The sequence below is a fragment of the Chiloscyllium plagiosum genome, unplaced genomic scaffold (genome assembly GCF_037043375.1).
Source record: "Chiloscyllium plagiosum isolate Xiang-an unplaced genomic scaffold, Cpla_swu_hap1 HiC_scaffold_10, whole genome shotgun sequence".
In the NCBI taxonomy this organism is placed as follows: Eukaryota; Metazoa; Chordata; class Chondrichthyes; order Orectolobiformes; family Hemiscylliidae; genus Chiloscyllium; species Chiloscyllium plagiosum.
Window position 1 is genome coordinate 101,874,710 of NW_028270148.1, and position 14,591 is coordinate 101,889,300.

General features: G+C 42.0%; 1 protein-coding gene across 6 annotated transcripts in view; it reads left to right on the plus strand.

Annotated features, from left to right (window-relative positions):
* The first annotated feature begins 446 nt into the window (after window positions 1-446).
* Window positions 447-14,591, plus strand: part of rin2b (Ras and Rab interactor 2b) — a 164,586-nt gene continuing 150,441 nt past the window's right edge. For 4 of the 6 annotated variants that reach the window (XM_043696521.2, XM_043696520.2, XM_087991609.1 and 1 more), the window contains exon 1: window positions 447-557. The gene's annotated coding sequence lies outside the window, so the exon portion shown is untranslated. Of the gene's footprint in view, window positions 558-2,599; window positions 2,693-14,591 lie in introns of those variants that run through there. The other 2 variants (XM_087991606.1, XM_087991605.1) reach the window with 2 other exon arrangements.

Genomic DNA, 14,591 nt, shown 5'->3' on the forward strand with positions numbered 1-14,591 from the left:
AGCTGTGCAGAGAGTTGATTATTTCACCAGGGAGTCAGAAACAAATGTTGCCCATAGTTTCTTTGGAATCCCAATGTTTACAAACAGTCGGCGCCAGGATAATCTCTCCGTCCCACCACCCCATCTCACACACACTCAAAACAGGGGCCCACGTGGTCTCCCAAAGTTTGGGCAAAAGTTTAACTTTTTTTTTGCTTAAAGAAGGTAAAGTACTGCTGGAAACCTGAAACAAAAGCAAAGAGAAATCAGCAGATCTGTGCAAAGAGAGAGAGAGAGAGAGAGAGTTAAAGTTTCGTGTCCACTCTGAGTCTGAAGAGTTTCTCCAGCAGTCCTCTGTTTTTCTTTCAACTTTTGTTTGGCTTTCTCTGTCTCTTTGAGTTGTTGTGGGTGCCGGAGCGCTTGCGCAGTGGGATGAGCTGGTCAGAGAGCGGAGTGAGCGAAGCTGGAACCACATTGCTCTCTGTCTCTTCCCCCTCTCTCTCTCTCTCACTCAGGGCAGCTGTCACTTTGTGCTGGGAGCTGGGAAGTAGTGAAGCCCCCTCCCTCTGGGGACGCAGGTGAGTGCTGACTGACCGAGGTGCTGGGGGGAGCTGAAAGCAGAGCTGCCTGTGTATTTGGTCGAAAAGGGAGAAGGTTCTTTTTTTTGTTGTTGTTTTGGCTTGCTGCGGCTGTCTTTTGTTTTTGATGCCCTGATGTGAGTGAGCAGCTGTTTGACCGAGTTCTGGTCTGCTTTCGGCCCCCACTCTCTCACAGAAGTGTTTCATTTTCTTGTGTTATTCTCTCTGCCTCAACGTGTTTGCCCTGGTGACCAGCCTTCATGGATGGTCAGAACCACGTAACCTTGTCAGGCAAGGAACTCTGAATGTACTGGGGGAGGGTGGTCCTGTGGGGAAGGCTCACTGCTTCAGTCTGTGTTGGGGGGGGGGGGGGAAGAGATATGCGTTTGTTTGAAAGGCTTTGATCGAAGGATGGTGGTGTTGACAGTACTGATTTCTCATGGGATGCCTTTTTAAAGCCTTCTGGTGTGTGCAGTACAGCTGAAATTAATTCTTGTGAAAAAGTAACCTGGATTAACCTGTGTAGAATGCTGATATTATCTAATAATCCAACAGCAATCTGCTTGTTGCTGTTCATTCATTTCTCACTTCTAAGCTCATTTCATGCGTACCTCTTCCTACATATATTTGGCCACTTGTTTATAACTGCCAGGGTGCAATGTATTACGACTGCTCTCAATGCCACTGTGGTGCCTTTGTTATCTTGTGTTACTGAGGCTGATATATCTTTAGTTCCTTCTGCATTTGTTGCTTTGTTTCTGTTGTGCTCTTCAGTGCTGTTTTACAAAGATTAAACTTCCCGGAAAGAGTTAAAGCTTTGTCTCTGATAAAGACACAAAGACTTAGATTTAACTGGCAATACAGACAAAGGCAGAGAGCTATCAGCTCTCAGACAGCAGGAACTAGACAGAGCCTATGTAAAATCTATTATGTAAATTCCTGGAATCGAAGGCACTTTATTAACTCTTAAATGTGCCACTGCTGACTTCTTAAAATGCCTTTTGCACTTCTGTTGTGGAATAATAAGCATAACTGTCAGGGATAATTTAATGAGAAATGGATGAAACCAAATGAACTAACATATAATAGCTCAGATTCCTGAGAAGTCTATTGTGTTCAGCTTGTTCACATCATGATGCCCATTTAAATGGTGGATAAACATGGCTGATAATTAGATTATTTACTATGTGGAAACAGGCCCTTCGGCCCAACAAGTCCACACCGACCCTCCGAAGAGCAACTCACCCAGACCCATACGCCTACATTTACCCCTTCACCTAACACTCGGCAATTTAGCATGGCCAATTCACCTGACCTGCACATCTTTGGACTGTGGGAGGAAACCAGAGCACCTGGAGGAAACCCACGCAGACATGGGGAGAATGTGCAAACTCCACACAGACAGTCACCCGAAGCGGGAATTGAATCCGGGTCCTGGTGCTGTGAGGCAGCAGTGCTAACCACTGTGCCACCGTGCAGCCTAAAATAATAAAGAGTCATAATGGAATAGTGTAGGTAAAATGGGTTTTAGATTGGTTTCACAAGTTGGTGCAACATGGAGGGCTGAATGGCCTGTACTGTGGTGTAATGTTCTACGACTTTCTGGATTGCAAAGGTTAGGAGTTACTATGTAATAAATGTCTGCAGCTGTATGTTTTGCATTTCTTCATAGTCTAAATTTTCAGCCTTAGATTATAGTGATTGCTATGGCTGAAATCTGAGAATTTGCCTGCTAATTAACAGTATGCGACATCTTTGGACAATGGAATGGAAATGCAGGTAGTAGTTTCTAGCAAAAATATTTCCCTTAAATATTTTGGCATTACATCTGAGGTCCAGCATTGTTCAAAATTTGGTGGTTTCACCTTGGAGAGTTTCCCTATTTCTAAGTATCTATTTCAGTACCGGATGTTCAAATTCATCTTTTAAAAATCTTCATTCCTTTCGATGTGCTGTAGTAGTTCATTTCAATTTTTTTTGTACTGTTGACTCTGGACCCCCTCCCAATGTTTTTATTTATTCATTTATGGGATGACAATGTCACTGGCTAGGCCAGCATTTATTGCCCATTCCTAAATGACCAGAGTTAACCACGTTGCCGGAGGCCTGGAGATTTCCTTCCCTCAAGAGAATTGGTGAGCAAGATTGATGTTTTGTTACCATTAGGCTAACCTTTTACTTCATATTATTGTTGAATGTAAATTTCATAATCTGCCGTGGTGGCATTTGAACTCAAATCCCCAGAAGAATGTGCTTCTGGTTCAGTGACGTTAACACTACGCCACCATCTCTAGCGGTTTTTCTAGTGTTTTTTTTCATCCCTTGCCACATCGCATATAAACTGCCAATCTTGTTTTTAAATACTTAAGATTTCTAAGATTTATGTAACATTTCAAATTTGTCATCGTCATTTAGTTTCTTTCAATATAGTGCTTACAGTCACTACAGTTACAATTACAATAAATATTCACAATTCATATCAAACAGTGTCTGTTGCATACAGTCTGAATGGTTTCAACGCAGGAACACAAGGCTGGAGCAGCAGTAGAGCATGGCATCCTGTTGAGCCTACTCTGCTACTCAGTACAATAAAATAGGCTCTTGTTACAGCAAGCAGGAACCTTGAAGTCAGGCAACAGGTAGTAAGCGTGCAAGAGTGAGCCAGGTAGGTTCATCCACCTTTTGCTATACCTTACAGTTGTGTGTTGATTGTCGCTGGACTATTGTAGAAACACAGCTGTGGAAAACCATATACTTCTCAAACATTAAAAGATGGATTATTTAGGTGTGTGTGGTTCTTGTTTGATCCTGGCTGAGTACACATTTTGTAATAAATCCAGAGAAGGAACGGCAATCCATCCTCCTGCATTTTAAGCATACCCATGGGCAAGACTCTCTTTCCTGCTGACTTAAGCCATTCTTTAAAACTTTGGTCACCTTAAAAGGATAGTTGGAAGCCAATCAAATGTATGACTCATCCATTCTTACTACAGGTAGTACATATCCTGCTAGTCCTCAATCTAGGGGACGTTTTGTGGCTCCAGGCCGACTATTTTATTAATATTAGGAATGACTGTGAAGTATACCATGGCTCAATGCAAATGAACAATTGAGAGAATATTACATGCAAGTCCGGCATCCAAAACTATAATACCACAAATACCCTCTGCTGTCTTGTAGGAGCACTGAAAAATTATTTGTCGAGGTCGAGGTAACCTTCAACTGTAGGTTCTCAGTGCTGAATTCATCTTACCATCTAAGTGTATCAGAATTGCCTTTATTCATTGTTCCACTTTTGATTTAGAGGCTTGAGCTGTTTGCCTGAGGTGAGTTGGGACGGTTGCACATGAAGTGACTTTCTACAATAACAACCCAGTTCTTCTGGGGACTGAGCATCTCACTCGGTGGAGCTGCAGTTTGGTTGGTTTCAGACTTGCAAATGTGTCATGATGCTGACTTGAGGGGAGAACTTTCTGGATTTCTGATTAACCAGACCCGCTCAATTGTGGTCTCCTTGTTATGGGAAAGATTTTGCTAAACTTGAAAGCGTGCAGTATAGATTTACCAGGATGTTGCCGGGGTTGGAGGGTTTTAGCAATAGGGAGACGCAGAATAGGCTGAGGCTATTTTCTCTGGATTGTCAGAGGTTGAGGGGTGACCTAATAGAGGTTTATAAGATTATGAGGGGCATGGATGAGGTGAACAGGCAAGGTCTTTTATCCCCAGGGTAGGGGATTCCAAATATAGAGGATTTAGGGTGAGAGGGGAAAGATTTAAAATTGACCAAAGGTGCAAAACTTTCACGCAGAAGGTGGTGCATGGATGGAATGAGCTGCCAATGGAAATGGTGGAGGCTAGTCGAATTGCAACATTTAAAAGGCATCTGGATGGGCACATGAATAGGAAGGTTTTAGAGGGATATGGGCGAAATGCTGGCAAATGGGAGGATATTCATTTAGGATACTTAGTCGACCTCGACAAGTTGGATCAAAGGGTCTGTTTCTGTCCTGTACACCTTGATGCCTCCAAAACAGTGCAGAAGTGTTGTACCTTTACTGAGTTCCCAGCATTAAAATTGCTCACGTTGATGAGCACAAAATATCATGAGAAAAGTCTAATTTTGAGGATTATTTAATGTCCTGGAGTAAAGATCTGGTGGAAGCTGCAGGTATTGGAGTAGGTCTTGCTTCACCCACAAGTTACTCAGTGGTTTTTGAAACTGAAACAAATGGTTATGTGTGATAGTGCCATTGAAAGAAAGTTAAGTGATCAGTTGTTTCTGAGGCTTGGAGCACTAAATGACATTTATGAAGTGTTTAAAATCTTATTCAATGGGATAGATTAACATCGAGATCAAGCAATTAGGTGCGGCTTTAGCTTCATACTGAAAATAGAGATGGGCGACATTTGACAGACAAGGTAAAGGAAATAATAGTAAGGAAGTGTTCAAGAACCATCAAGACGGTTGAGACCGTGTAGGGGAAGATTAAGAAATGGTACCTTTTATCAAGGTAGGGGAAGCCACCAGAGCTTGATAGGAGCCAAGGGTGATTGTAATACACACCCTGTTATAAGGGAACCAACACTTGCAAACTAAAAACTACCTTGCATGGTGGTTGGAGATCTTTATTACCTGATGAAGAAGACCAATGTGCAAGAAAGAGTTATCAGTTGTGAGAAAATAACCTAATATCTGTGACCCACTCAGACTAATGAGGAGAGTGGGCCCAATGAAGAAAATGACTTTTGGGTGAGATCTCTAACTGGGAGCAGGTGAGGACTGCAGATGCTGGAGATCAGAGTCAAGAGTGGGGTGCTGGAAAAGCACAGCAGGTCAGGCAGTATTTGCGGAGCAGGAGAATTGACATTTCGGGCACAAGCCCTTCATCGGGACTCTAACTACCTGATCCAAGAGAGCAAAAATAAACTGTCGAAAATTAACATTCATGGCTGTGGCAAGAGACCACAAAATATTTTTGTACTTATCCAATGAGTACAATCTAATCATAAGCAGTGCTGGACCTTTTGATTAATGTAGAAAGTGAAGATCTCCTTGCCAATCCTTTCCTGAATTAAAACTTGTGAGCAGAATGTTAGTAAGACCAAAACACAATGCATTTTACCCTTGCTTCAGAGTGCACTACAATGGTTTTGTTTTAATTCATTGAAGGGCTGTGGGCTGAGCCAGCATTTACTGCCAATCCCTGACTTCCCTAGAGAATGTGGTGGTGAGCTGCCTTCTTGAATCGCTGCAGTCTGTTTGTCATGGGTACGCCCACAATAGTGTAAGGGAAGGGAGTTTCAGAATTTTGACCCAGTGAGACTGAAGGAACGGTGATATGTTGCTAAAGTCCGGATGATGAGTAGCTTGGAGAGGAATTTACAGGGGGTTGGTGTTCCCATGTATCTGGTAGGTAAAAACAATGACTGCAGATGCTGGAAACCAGATTCTGGATCAGTGGTGCTGGAAGAGCACAGCAATTCAGGCAGCATCCGACGAGCAGACTTTATCCATCTAGTTGACAGTGATCATGAGTTTAGAACGTGTTGTTGGGGGATCCTTTATGAATTTTATGTCCTGTTGAATACAAGCAACAAGAGAGCCTCCCACACGCCTCTTTCCAACACTGTTGGAAATTGGAAGCTCCTGGAATACAGGTGGTTCTCCAATAATGCCGTAGTTGCGTTCCAGCAAAAAAATCGCTTAATAGAAATAATGGGGTCTATGGGAAAAGTGAGGCTGGGGCAGACCAGCAACAAACATCACTCATTATCGCTCAAAAATCACCCAAAAGTCTAATGCAAAGTATCGCACATCCTGAATGAAAGTTGAAATCATACTGATTAACAAAACAAAAGTAAATTTAACACAGTACATTTATAAAGATGTAAAAAGATGTTTGCTGCAATACCTCTCACAGAAAGCTGCTGTGTTGGCAGCTGACATTGGCGCGTACGCAGAATGGTACAAAAACTGGAACAAACGTTATGCATGTGCTGACACTAGAGTGTGCGCAGAATGGCAAGAACGTCGACACATGCCCAGAACAGCGTGGAAATTTCGACGTGCGTGTGCGCAGACAAAGTGCATGAACTGATCCCCACTAGAATTACACTATTGCCGACTGAGGTAAATATTCTCCAAAATCCCGTGCCCTAATTCTTCAGCGACGTCGTATCCAAATCGCACTGCCAAAACATGCGTTATCCCAAAACTACTTTATCAGTCTAGGAATAACAGGATATATTATGCCATTTTGTGGACTGCAACCACTTTTTAATGATGAAAAGCTACAGTAGGACCTTACTCCAAAATCTTTAAGGTCTTGTTTGATTACGCAGTGCTTCAAGCACTTGTGTGACCCATCTCTAGTTATTCTGGCAGCAGACTTTCATCTCTTGCTCCATCTCTCTTTATGTCAATCTGATCTTAATCTCCTCCTGCTGCAAATATTCTGGCTGTTTTGTTCATGTGAACTTTGGGACTTTGCCATGAAGCTTTGAGATCTCTATTATGTTCCATCCATAATATTGTAAATATGTTAGTTGATATTAAAGAAAACCTCTCAGTCTTATCCCTGCCTTCGAAAGTTCTCACCACCCACACTATCAGAGGCTTGATATTGTGCAATCTGATTCTTATGGCACAAAATAAACATCTTCTGGGGACAGAAGATATGGCTGCGCAAAATGATACTTTTCGTTGTTGGGAGTTATTTTAGAATACCAGAAGGAGATTTTCAATTTCGAAATGCCTAGTTTCGATGATGTGTGTTTTTCTCGTTTTGAGGCTCTTATCTCTTCTGCTTCTTTTGTTTACCATAAAATTCCATATACTGTGTTTCTGTTCATTTTTTTTTCATTTGTTTGCTCCAACTTATTTTTATTCTTTGTTTATTTGGTTCCATTTTTATAGTGTGATGTGTTAGTTATCATGGTGTGCTTATGCATGGTGCTAAACAAGACATCTTGCGCCAAGCACTAAAATGATCCAGAGTGTTCCCAAATTTTTTTTCTCATTGGCTTCTGTCCTTTTGTTCACTCAAAGAACAAAACCTGAAACAATTTGGTTTTTAAACTGGTAATGAATTAAGCAATATGCAACTTTGATTGATTTTAATATTTTGTGTGGTAACACAGTGAGCTGTGTGTATTCTAATATGGTAAATTGAGAGCAAGGGCTTAGTTTGATTTCTGTCCACTAATTTACTCAGCTTTTCAATGGATTAAATGCTAGTTTAAAAATGCTCCTCTGTAAGGCTCTGAAATTTGAACTACGTACAGACACCATCTCACAGCCCTTGAGAATTGACTTTTGATGTTTAAGCTCCACAGGAGGAGATTACAGTGTGAACCTGCTGTGAAGTGTTGCTGTTGGCATTGTGGATGGTAGAGATGGATAACTAGGGTGCGTACATGGACTTTGAGCCTGTCATAGTCTCTTCTTGTCAGCGTTATTGAATATTGCTAATGTCTGCCTACGCACTGTTTCGTATTGCATAAAAGATAATACTTGCACATGCTATAATTTTCCTGTAATTCCCCTGGGGATAAAGAATATAATCACACGATTGTAATGGCTGAGTAAAAGAGAGGATGAGGAATGGATTTCTTAAGGACGTGGTTGCAGGAAAAAAACACACAACAAAATAATACAGGATTGCCTGCGGAAATTACTTTGCAAAGTTTCACACGACACAAGGTAAGAAAATATTGTCATTTTCACTCATTTATAAGGATTCATTACAAGCAAAAGCATTTGAAAATGATTATTTGTACATTAGAAATGCTTTAAGCTTTAAATGCAACTGACTTGTAATGTCATACTGTTTCTGTCTTCTCCCTGTTTTTAGGTAGCCTTGTGTTCCATGGATATTATTGCACCAAACAACTCTAACCTCTAAACTCCGAGCTTCCATTATCAGTCTTCCACCTAACTCTCCTCAAAAGTTCAATTATCTGCATTTCTTTCCAATGACTTGTTCATCCTATCTATAAATCCCACCACCAACTATGTTCATTTAACTTTGATCCGTTAGGCAGCTTTGGTGTGTATTTTTAAGGATTGGCATTGGGCGCAGTCAGAGCACATTTACTAGATTGACACCTGGAATGGATGGGTTGCGTTACATGGGTAGGTTGGACTGATTGGTTTGTTTCTTTTTCCCTCCAACCACAAGGGATGAACTCGGATTTCACCAGTTTCCTCATTTCCCCTCCCCCCACCCTGTCTCAGTCAAATCCATCAAATTCAGCACCGCCTTCCTAACCTGCAATCTTCTTCCCGACCTCTCCGCCCCCACCCCAGTCTGACCTATCATCCTCACCTTGACCTCTTTCCACCTATCACATTTCCGACGCCCCCCCCAAGTCCCTCCTCCCTACCTTTTATCTTAGCCTGCTGGACAAACTTTCCTCATTCCTGAAGAAGGGCTTATGCCCGAAACGTCGATTCTCCTGTTCCCTGGATGCTGCCTGACCTGCTGCGCTTTTCCAGCAACACATTTCCAGCTTGTTTCTTTTTTCCCCTATTTCTTCTTTCCTTCTCTCTGTTTGTTAAAGTCACTGTCTTTCACAGAAGTGACCTTTAGTTTTACTTTGATAATCAGTACTTTCAGTTATAGAACCTGTGTTCATCAAGATTAGAATGTCTCATTCGCTAATGAATAATGGCTATGACGTTCTGATTACATATTAGTGATGTTAAGATGCGTTATCACCTCCCTAAAAGGACTGTAGCAAACATTTAGACATGATTGATTTACTACTGATCTGAAATAAAATTATTGTAGGTACAGACACAAGTTGTGGGAGGTTTGCTTTATCAAGACTTCCAACTATTGATTTTGGGCAAAATCTATGCATGATTATATAATTTTAGTCATATTCATGTTGTTCGTGATTCACTGCTCTGAGTTTAAAACATCTTCTTACTGTCATTAAATCTATTGAATAGTCTGTTATGTTGTGAAAGCTGATTGAAAAACTCAGTTTGTAATCCTCCTGACAGAATTAGTATCAATTTCTCCAACTGCTACTTTACAACCAGCCACACCAATTACACTTGACATTGCTGCCATAAACTGTAGTGGTACTTGCCAGTGTTTGATCCAAAGTGTCACCCTGCTCTGTAATCTGAGCTGCTTTATTTTACTCCCACAGCAAGACCATCAATTAATAAAGAAAAAAGACATGCAGATGTACGTCACTTTTGAGACCAATGGACATTTTGACAGCTGATATAAGTACTTTTAAAAGTGGTCTTGTGATGCTGCATGAAGGATGAACATTAGCCAGGACCGTGGGAATATCTCTTTGCTGTGTTTTTTAGAAATAGTAATATGGGATCTTAGGCGTTCACCTGCTGAGGGAGCTGGGATTCAACGTCTCACCTTTAAAGACTGCACCTCCAAAAGTGCAGCATTTCCATTGGTACTTCACTGGCATATCAGCTTTGGATTCCAAAGTGGGATTTGAACTCCAAGCTTTGTGAGTGAGTTGACAATGCTACCTGTTGGGTTATGTACCTCAGTCAGTATTCGTTATGCCTTTTAAGAAACAAGTTCATGACATCACCACCATCACAGCATGTAATCTGAGGGTATAAAGGTCTCAGACTCCAGATCACTTGAAGCAAGATAAACAACCCCAAGCATGCTTTTTTGCTGGAACTGAATAACCTTATACTAGCCCAGGTATGTGCGTCTGTGAATGCAAAAATTGTATACAATAGCCGGCTGTAATAACTATCCGTTGGGCTCTTCAATACCACATTATCTACACCCTGTTGCTGCTTCACACCTAGGATGGCATAAGTATTCCTGCTTCGGGTAAAATAACCTGCCAAAGGAAAAACCCCCCGAACCTTGGCTGACGCACTGAAAATGGCCAAAGGCCTGAGCCTGGAGCTTTGGATATTACACTTGTCATATTTGTTCACATGAAACTGTGCCATCAAAATTCATTGTATATAATTTTCTAATTTTGTGGCTTCTGAATCAGTTACCCATTTTCAAAGCATTTTTATTTCATCCATCTGATGGATTAGATTGTGTTTTCCTTATGGAAGTTAACACTTTTGCAAAATCTTGTGGGTGGCACAGTGGTTAGCACTGCTGCCTCACAGCGCCAGAGATCCTGGTTCACTTCCAGCCTCAGGCAACTGTCTGTGTGGAGTTTGCACATTCTCTCCGTGTCTGCTTGGGGTTCCTCCGGGTGCTCGGGTTTCCTCCCACAGTCCAAAAAATGTGCAGGTTAGGTGAAATGGCCATGCTAAATTGCCCGTAGTGTTAGGTGAAAGGGTAAATGTAGGGGAATGGGTCTGGGTGAGTTGCTCTTCGGAGGGTCGGTGTGGACTTGTTGGGCCGAAGGGCCTGTTTCGACACTAAGTAATCTAACCATGTCATCATCCTGTTCTGTTTCACTATTCTGCAGAAATAATTGTCTATCTGTGTTAACTGAGACCAATGAGAAAATAAGTCTTGCATTCAATATTTAAGAACCCTTTAGGATTTGGCAGGCTATGTCTGAAAAGGGAGAACGTTGATGATGGAAGTAAATTGGTAAGAAATATAAAACAAGCACAGGAGCTTCTACAAGTCTCTATAAAAAGAAAGAGAATCGCTAAAGCGAGTGGAGACCATTGGAGGATGCGTCTGGGCATTTGATAATGCGGAGCAAGGTAATGGCAGATAATTTAAACCAGTATTTTGCATTGGATTTCACATAGGAGGAAACTGTAAACATCACAAAGATATCAGATAAGCAAGGTGCTAATGGGAGGACAGGTCTCATAAGAGTCTCTATCACAAGGGACAAACGAATGGAACTGAAGGCAGGTAGGCCGCCAGCATCTAAAGGCCTGCATCGCAGGGTTTTAAAGGAAGAGGCTGCGGAGATAGCGGAAGCTTCGACCAACAAATTCCAGAACATTCTGAGAGCGTTCCAGTGGATCAGAAAAATGTTCACGTGATGCCCCTGGTCAAGAAGGGAAGGAGACTCAAAGCAAGATACAGTAGGTCAGTTAGCTTGACATCTGCTGATGATAAAAATGCGCAGGTCCATTATTTAAAAAAGGAAAGCATAAATCTAATCAAAAAGCATCAACATGGTTTGATGAAAGCGAAATCATTGTTTAACGAATTTTTTCACAATCCTTTTGAGGATATAATAAGTAGAATTGATAATGGAAACTGGTAGATGTGTCTATTTGAATTTCTAGAACACATTCAATAAGGTGCTCCATTTTTTAAAAAAACAAAGATTTAATGCACAAGATAGGAGCTTGCAATATTGGGCCAGCACGGATTGAGGCTTGGTTAACAGTTGGGATTAATGAATCTTTTCCAAGTTGGAAAGGTATAACTAACAGAGTATCACAAGGATCAATCCTATTGTTTACCCACGATATTCATGCCTTAGAGGTGGGGGTGGGTTGTTGGTGAAGAATGTAATGTATCAAAATTTACTGATACAAAAAGAGATGGAAGCACATCTTGTAAGAGGACATAAGGAGTCTGCAAAGGGACACAGCTTGAGTGAGTGGCAAAAAGACCTACACAGATGGAGTTTAATACAGGAAAGTGTGAGGTCATGCACTTTGGAAGGAAGAATCAAAAGGCAGACTGTTACTTAAGTGGAGAGAGACTCATAAAAAGTGCAGCACTCAGCAATCCGGGTGTTCTTGTGCACAAAATACAAAGTTAGCATTTAGACATAAATGGACTTATTAGTGATAGACAGCATGGTTTTGTACAGGTGAGGTAGTGTCTTACTAACTTGATCAAGATTTTTGAGAAGGTAATAAAGATGAATGAGGGAGAAACGTTTGATGATGTCTACATGGACTCCAGTGAACTCTTATGGCAGACTGGTACAGAAAGTGACATCACATAGTACCAGGGGTGAGCTGACAAGGTGGATACAGAACTGGCTTAGTTACTGGAGACAGAGGGTAGCAGTGGAGGGATGTTTTTCAGAATGGAGGGTTCTGACTAGTAGTGTTCCACTGGGATTGATGCTGGGACCTCTGCTGTTCGTGATCTGCATAAATGATTTGGAGGAAAATGTAGCTGGCCTAATTAGTAAATTTATGGGTGATACAAAGATTGGTGGGGTTGCATATAGTGAGGAGGATCGGATGTAGATCGGTTGGAGACATGGGGAGGAAAATGGCAGATGGAGTTTAATCTGGACAAATGTGAGGTGATGCTCAATGGAAGATCGGGTACAGCTGGAAATTATACAGTGAATGGCAGAACCCTGAGGAATGTTGATGTGCAGAGGGATCTGGGTGTGCAGGTGTACTAAGGTAGTTTGTAAAAAAAGGCCTATGGAATGCTTACCTTCATTGGAAGGGGCATTGAGTATAAGAATAGACAAGTTATGCTGCAGCTTTATAGAACTTTAGTTAGACCACATTTGGAATACAGTTCTGGTCACCACACTACCAGAAGGATGATGTGGATACTTTGGAGCGCTTACAGAAAAGGTTTACCAGGATGTTGCATGGTATGGGGGGATATTAGCTATGAAGAAAGGTTGGATAGACTGGGTTTGTTTAAACTGAAGCGCAGAAGGTTGAGGGGTGACCTGATAGAGGTTTATAAGGATTGTGAATGACCTGGATAGAGTAGAAGTATGAGCCTTTTTACCAGACTGGAGGGGTCAATTACTAGGGGACACAGGTTCAAGGTGCATGGGGCAAGTTTTAAAGGAGATGTGCAAGGCAGGTCTTTCACACAAAAGGTGGTGAGTGTCTGAAATGCGCTGCCAGAGGAGGTGGCGGAAGTAGACACAATAGCAGCATTCCAGAAGCACCGAGATGAATACATGAATGGGAAGGGAATAGAGGGGTACAGACCCTGTAAGTGAAGGTTTAGCGTGGAAGAGCAAAATGTGGCAATGCAGGCTTGGAGGGCCGAAGGGCCTGATCCTGTGCTGTATTGTTCTTTGGTCTTTGTTCTAGTACTCAGGTCCAACAAGTAGAATCTTGGCTTTTATTGCCAGGGGATTGATTAGATTCCCTACAGTGTGGAAACAGGCCCTTCGGCCTAACAAGTCCACACCGGCCCTCTGAAGATCAACCCACTCAGACCCATTCTCCTACATTTACCCCTGACTAATGCACCTAACACTATGGGCAATTTACTATGGCTAATTCACCTAACCTGCACATCTTTGGACTGTGGGAGGAAACCAGAGCACCCGGAGGAAACCCACGCAGATATGGGGAGAATGTGCAAACTCCACACAGACAGTCACCCAAGGCTGGAATCGAATCTGGGACCCTGGTACTGTGAGGCAGCAGTGCTTAACCACTGAGCCACCTCAAATTGGAATTGAAAGACAGAGAAGTCTTGTTACAACAGTACAGAGTGTTAGTGAGGCCATACCTGGAGAACTGTGTATAGTTTCAGTCACTGTATTTTAGAAAAAGTATATTGCATTAGAGGGTGATCCCAGGGATGAAAGGATTGTCTTATCACAAACTACTAAATAGGTTTGTTCGAGTTTAGAAGAACGAGTGGTGATCTGATGAAACGTACAAAGTTCTGAGGGGCTTGACAGGCTAGATGTTGAGGAGATGTTTGCTGTAGTTATGATATGGAGGTGCTGGTATTGGACTGGGATGGACAAAGTTAAAAATCACGTGATACCAGCTACCTGACGAAGGAGCCGTGATCTGAAAGCTAGTACTTCCAAATAAACCTGTTGGACTATAACCAAGGGTTGTGTGATTTTTAACTTTGCAGTAGTTGGCCGTCTCAAAATAGGGGACATATTCACAGAATGAGAGAATGCTCATTTAAAACTGAGATGTGAAGGAACTTCTTTTCCCAGAGATCAGTGCATATCTGGAATTTGCAACACCAGAGAGTTGTGGCTGGATCACAGAAAGTAGATTAGATTAGATTACAGTGTGGAAACAGGCCCTTCGGCCCAACAAGTCCACACCAACCCGCCGAAGCGCAACCCACCCATACCCCTACATTTACCCCTTACCTAACACTACGGACAATTCAGCATGGCCAA